General features: G+C 43.4%; 2 non-coding genes across 2 annotated transcripts; both read left to right on the forward strand.

Moving 5' to 3' along the window:
* Positions 1-869: 869 nt before the first annotated feature.
* On the forward strand, positions 870-951 carry trnas-uga (transfer RNA serine (anticodon UGA)). The gene has a single exon. It is a non-coding gene; the product is annotated as a tRNA-Ser (tRNA).
* A 796-nt stretch (positions 952-1,747) lies between these two features.
* trnas-uga (transfer RNA serine (anticodon UGA)) lies at positions 1,748-1,829 on the forward strand. The gene has a single exon. It is a non-coding gene; the product is annotated as a tRNA-Ser (tRNA).
* The last annotated feature ends 5,119 nt before the right edge of the window (positions 1,830-6,948 follow it).

Here is a 6,948-nt window from a genome sequence, read left to right on the forward strand (position 1 = left end):
TTTTTCCTCTGTCATCTTGGGTGGAAAAGGAACAGAAGCATGACAAAGCATGGACACAGTTTGAGATGAGCTATGTGCTCCAGATCGTGCCATTAATTAAGCCACACAGGTGTTTCCTCCACCTGTTCTGATTTATCTTTAGGTGGGGGCTGATGTACTTCAGCTTTCTTTGGTCCTCTTGCCATTTCCACTGATGATTCAAGGGGCTCTCCATTTCTTATGTCAGCTGACACACCATCTGCTCCTTTCAGACATGAGGGCTCTACTTGTGCTCAATCTTTGAAATCATATTTTGTTTCCACTGTTTCCTGAGAAAGACTATTGTAAACCCTCATTTCGGATTAAATTTAATAATGGGAGAGATCCCTTCTTTTGATCCATCTGCAAGTAATAGTTATTTTAAAGTCCAGCTGAAATGAAAAATGCCTTTTAGACCATTTTAGATTCCACCCGCATCTTTTTTAACAATATATGCCAAAAAAGTACAAAAAATCCATGTCTTTGTATTTTTATATAAAAATCGCTCATGGTTTCCTCCTTTAAGACTCAATGTCACTTGCGTTTATGTAAGCTTGGACTAATCAATTTCAACCAATAAGATCGTGCCATCCACCCATCAATCAATCTTCAACTTTAAGCAGAGCGAGTGGCACAGAGCTATATAATTTGATGTCAAAAAGACGCCACTGGAGCAGTTTGTTTCACTGATGACTGAACAAAAACACATTTAGAACTTTATTCACTGATTTGGGTGAAACTGCATCATATTTTATGGAGACTGTGTTTTCTGGTTTTTCCTCTCATGTCCTATAATGCTGCTCTGCCTTAACCCTCTGAGATTGTTAATTGTTGCTACAGATGCCCAAAAAGCTGCGATGGCCGAGTGGTTAAGGCGTTGGACTTGAAATCCAATGGGGTCTCCCCGCGCAGGTTCGAACCCTGCTCGCAGCGGATGAATTGTTTACCTAATTTCCCTTTAGGGATTAATAAATCCCTAATTATTAATTAGGGATTAATAAAGTTATCTACCTAACTGTACAGGGCCCCATGTGAACACGGCTTGGTCCAAACACGAACTCAGAGACAGTGGTCAGTTTGACGACCTGTACCGGGGTGGTTTGATGGAGTTTAGCTGCTGATTGACAGTTACCACTTGCTCGTTTAGCCATGCAGTCCTATTAGCTGACTAGGCCACACATTACCAGGAGCCAAATCTGGCAAGAAAACTCTTGGTACTGTATTCCCTGTCATCAAATTGGCAAATGTCGGTATCGGATGCTGTGTTAGGTCTCGCTCCACTCATGTTTGGCCAGCCCTCTGATTACTTACCCTTTGATTCCACTAGGTGCATCTCTGTTACCTGTTCTGTCCTCCACATGACTTCATGTCCCACTGGGAGCGTTTCAGAAGCAGGGGTCATGCCTGCCTGATGTTGTTGATTTGCTCAGATTGTGTTTATTTCATGATTTCTTCTTTGTTTTTGTGCTTCTACTGTGGTTGAGTAGGCTACGTAGTTAAATCGTATGCCCGTTTGAAGTGTGTTTATTCTTAGTATTTCTGACTTTGTTGTGCTGTAGATCCCAAGTGGCAGACAGTGTTTTATTTCGAAAATTGACCAGATGCACTATGCCGTTTCGCTGTCCGACTTCCTGTCTGGCTCGATATAGACTCCGCGGGGCAGAGCGGAGAGCTGCTTCTGGGGCGCTGATGAGGAGATGACTTGTTGCTACAGTAACTGCTATAGTAAGCTGCGATGGCCGAGTGGTTAAGGCGTTGGACTTGAAATCCAATGGGGTCTCCCCGCGCAGGTTCGAACCCTGCTTGCAGCGGATGGAATCGTTTACCTAATTTCCCTATGGGAATTAATAAAGTTAGCTAACTGTACGGGGCTCCAGGTGAACACAAACTCCTAGACAGTGGTCAGTTTGTCCTGTACCGATGTGGTTTTATGGAGTTTAGCTGCTGTTCGACAGTTACCGCTTGCTTGTTTAGCCATGCAGCTAATGTTAGCTGTCCTATTAGCTGACTAGGCCACAGATTACCAGGAGCCAAATCCGGCAAGAAAACTCTTGGTACTGTACCACGGGGCAGAGCGGAGAGCCGTTTCTGGGGTGCTGCTGAAACATGGCGTGGTACAGCCCGTGGTAACACGAGCATTGTCTAGAACGGCCACAATCAGATCTGGCGACCGTATGTCACAGCCATAATGCGGCCAACACGAAACTTCCCAGTGGAACTTGCGGATTAATCGGCTGTGTACACTCAGAGCTCCCAGTGATCCGATCAGACAGTCAGCTACTTTGACCAAAGTCTTGACATGTAACTGCATGGTGAGGAGCATGACTCATATTCAGCGCTAACACGTTTAGCTGCTGACCGTTTTTGACAGGACAAACATAAAGCCAATATCACTCAGACCTTTGTTTTAGCTCAACTTCAAATTGAGCTTTGCTGTGTGAGAGGCAGACTTTGTTGTAAAAATGTGCAATATCAAGTTAGAATTAAATTACGATTTATCTATATTGACTTGACGGCTGCCCTGAAAAGCTCCGAGTGCAGCCTGCATACTAACCCCTAGTTCATACCTTCTGGGATGTCAAATTGAGGATTGAAATGTTACCTAAAAATGAGGCAACCATATTTGTATTCAGTTTAGACACTTATTCATTATTTACTGCCAAGTTAGATACATCAGAGCTTTAGAGGGGAAATTCCCCTCTGAAAAATCACTTTGATATCAACTGTCAAATTTGTACTATATAAAAAGAAAATTGCCTACCTTACCCGACCCACCAGCGAGATCCTTACAGACCCGTGGGACTTTGTAACAACATTCAGCCTCTGACAAGAAACAGAGGGATCAATCCGTTTATTGTCATCCACACAATACAAATAAAGCATCAGCACTCGTAGCTCCCCTTTTGGGAATACATCCAACAGAAATCAATAGTTCCCTCTGTGAGGCGCAGTATGTGTAAGCAACAGTTTGTTTCATAGTCTGCAGAGAGCCTTTCTATGCTGACACACATCCCACTTCTCCGGCACAAAGATCGACAAGGTTCCTCCTACAGTCGCTCTCAAATCACACTCTTAAAGACAGAGGTTAATAAGGTGTAGGTGCACCCCACTGACTGGCTGGACTGATGCTGCCGTCTCCAACAAGTCACTTATTTTACAAAACAACATATTTATTTTCAAAAAGTTCCTGGCGTAAATAAAAGACTGACAGCGACTTAATACAAGCCAAATTTATTTGATGCCCTTCCTTTGCTCTCCTTCATGCCTGCCACCATCTTGTTCTACCCTCATCCCTCTTCTCCCACCCTCACGTTGTCCTCTTTCCCTATAAGCTATCCATTATCAAAGCACCCTCACCTCACTCCATGTTTGCCCCCACACAACATCACACTCAATCCTACGCACTGGTTTGTCAATTTGCCTGAGTGAATGTGTGAATGTGTGCATTCAGCTCTTTCGCCAGAATATTTGTAGTCCTGTTGCCATGGATGCTTGGCTTGTTTATTTGTCATATTTGTCATAAACAGATTTTATATATTCAATTAAAAATGTATCTCAAATACTTCCTACCTCTGAACTACTCTTGATAATTTCTTAGGTATATTAATTGTTAAGGTCCATTAAAGAAGGGTATATTAGATTTGAGGTAAGCCATGTGGCGTCTTAGAATGGAGAGCAGCTTTTGTGCACAGCTTGGCACGGCTCGTACTTTTTTCGCCCATGAGAGTAACTCGGCAGAGGCAGTCAAGTGTTCTCTCGCAGATAATCGCTCTTTTCAGCTCTAAGCTCTCTCCAATAACCAAAGTGTTTTGTGACCACAGCAGTGACTGAACCACTGTGTCTCTTTCACTTGCTGATGAACCAGACCCGCTTGCTTTAGAGCCAGCTGCCCATTGTCAAGTCGCACGAATGAATCTCTTTTAAATCAGCATTGAGGAGAGCTGTGCTGAAGTGTCAAGAGGTGTCGATGATGCGGCTTCCTATATGCACTGATATTTTATCTGCAGATACGCCAATCTCAAGTCGAGAAAACGAGGCCACTGGCAAGGACGTAAAAGCCATGAAAAGAAATTAATCATTTGGTAATACAGATGAAATATGAAAGCGAAGTTACTAGAAAATCTGATATGGTGAAAAAGAAAAAGTTATGATACCTGCCTTTCTTTTACTAACGGAAATTTAGATTTCCATTCACAAAGCTTAAATCAGTGCATTTTTACTCACAAGCATGGCCTATAAACCACAGTATGCTGTAGATGATTTATTTATGTATTTTTTAAATTCAGCATTGTTTAGAAACGACTATGTACTTCACCATCTTATAGATGGGATGTTTGTGAGGCCTTAGTGAGCACTGTTGAAAGAAGAGTGATCCGTGTTTCTCATTTTCAAAATGTTCTTGCACTTTCAACCAAATTTTTAGCACTCTTGGAAAATCCTGGCATAGTTTTTATGTGGCAAATCCTGGAGCATGCACATTAAAAAATATTTTAAATTTCAATTAAAAGGTCCCATATTATGAAAAACACGTTTTCTCTGGTGTCTACATATATAAACTGGTCCTCCCTGAGCCTACCAACTCCCAGAATGAGGAAAGCAAACGAGTCCTGCATGGTCTCTGCAGCCCACCCACTGGTAAAACGGGCCGGGCTCCTCTGCGCGAAAACACGCCCCCCTCTCCCCGGAGACATCCGAGAGGGGGGCGTTCATCCCCGAGGTGAAGGTTGGTGTGTCCGGCGGTAAGATAGCAGTGTTTCGCAATGTCGTCGCTCAGAGCTCGACACACAAATTGCTCTGTTGTTGTAAGTAAGGAGGGTCAGTACAAAACTGGCTTTGCCTCGACACTGACCCTCGTAAAAGGATCAGTCCCAACCGTACGGGACCCAGCAGCTGCACCCGAGCCACAGGTAAGTGTCGCCACGCTTTGATAGTATTTACAGTTGCCTACGAGTATGGTGACGTCAGCTTGAAATTGGCTAACTTGTTAGCTTCGCTTCGGTCCGCTATGCAACGGCGTTTGAAGTGAGTTTAATGTTAATAATATTACGAGGGAGCTTGGTTGTCACAGTAAAAAGTCTGGAAACATGTGCAGACTGGAGACAGAGACTATGCGAACAGTGTCCAAGAGTTTGGAGACTGTTGGAGACAAACACAGCTTTCGCTAGCTGTTTTTAGATGTTACCTGTTGCGTCTGTATTTTTCTGAGCCTCTCCTTCTGGGTCCGATTCTGGGTCAAACTGGTGTGGTTGAACGACAGCATCTCGGCGAGCCATAGCGATACATCCACCGTAAACATTTGCACATGCTACCGCTAGCGTGAGCGGCATCCTCTCCCTGAGAGGGGCGCGTAGCAGGACGGAGCTCATTAGCATTAAAGGTGCAGGCACAGAAACAGCTGCTCTCAGTAGAGCTCACCTGAGCGACTTTTAGACAGCTGAAGTTCAGGACCACGGATGGGTTTGGGGCAATACATTTCAAATATAGTGTTGTTGGACCTCTGACAGCTGTGTGACATTGATGAAAAACAGTATAATATGGGACCTTTAGATGATAATTTTATGATAATCAGCCTGTTCCTACTCCCAGCTCATCAAATACAGCAGCCTAGTCAGTGGCCTTATGCTTCTAAGTTTAACTGTAGTTGCCCCTCTAAGTGAAGTAGAATAAGCGAGAGCAAGACAAGTCTGAGTTGGGGGATGGACAGGGTACATAGGTTAAGTAAAATAAGTTACATGACTAAATGTAGTCATCAGAATCAAAGCATCATGTTTTCCTTCAACTATCCAAGTAGTTATTGTGCCTGAATCGAACCAAACAGCACCGTTTTACAACATTAATAACAGCCCAAAAGTCATAACATGTGCTTATATGTGAAAAGTGTATCAGCAAGCTTTATTTTGAAAGTCAAACCAGAGGTTGCATATAACATAATATTGCTAATGACCGCCGACCCCTTCACATGCAACGTCATAGTTTGAAGCTGAAGGCCATTTGATGAGCTGGGAGTGAGAACATGTCAGATAGAGCATGACATACAGTATTTTTACATGACAGAAAAAATCATTACAATCGCAGAGCAATCAACCGAGTATGAAAGAATCTAAATAGTCACATTAAGTATTTGCAAATACCTATATAACTGTAATCTTTGGCATTTGGTCATGAATTAAGAATGCATTTGTTCAGTTATCCCTCCACCCACCCTTTAATCCACCCATCCTTTTCTCATGGTTTATCTCTGTCCATAATCATGGCAGCAAACGTAGCAAAATAACCTGGATACATCCTTCAAATGCAGCCTGGATTGATATGTAATGTACTCCTCCAGTGGATCTTCCCCAGGTCTCCCCCCATGTGCCTAGACTGCCTCCACAGGGAGGACTTCGGAAGGCATCCTGATCAGATGCCTGAACCAGCAGCTCTGAATTCCTCCCCCTGCCAGACACTGCTCCGAAAAAAAATTGACTGTTTGTGTTTACAGTACTTTCACTCTCCAAAGCACTTAGGACTGTATTGAATTGGACTAAAAAGGTTGTTTGTCGTAAACAAAGAGGTTTTATACTAAGCTTCATACTTAACCGGGAACGAGACTTGGCGATGCTTGAAATTCCTCACTTGGACCAGCAACTTTCTCCCAACAAGGACAGGGCATTTCACTGTTTCACCCTGGTATAAAGATCACAAACAACTCAGTGGAGCATGGCAGTCCAGACCAGGAGATCCTCAACATCTGACTAGTGACCTTTTATGATAGCAGACTGGGAGAGCTCTACCTCCCTTTCCATCTGTCTTGAGAACTGAACATCTTTCTCTGTGGCCTGTACACAATTCTCACACACAGAAGTTTTTGCCTCTGCAACAACAAAAGCTGTGGTCCAAGTGGTCTGCAGGAAAGTGTCTGCTATGTTAGGACTTCCTGACTTCCTTACC

The sequence above is a fragment of the Pagrus major genome, chromosome 13, assembly GCF_040436345.1.
Source record: "Pagrus major chromosome 13, Pma_NU_1.0".
NCBI classification, from domain to species: domain Eukaryota; kingdom Metazoa; phylum Chordata; class Actinopteri; order Spariformes; family Sparidae; genus Pagrus; species Pagrus major.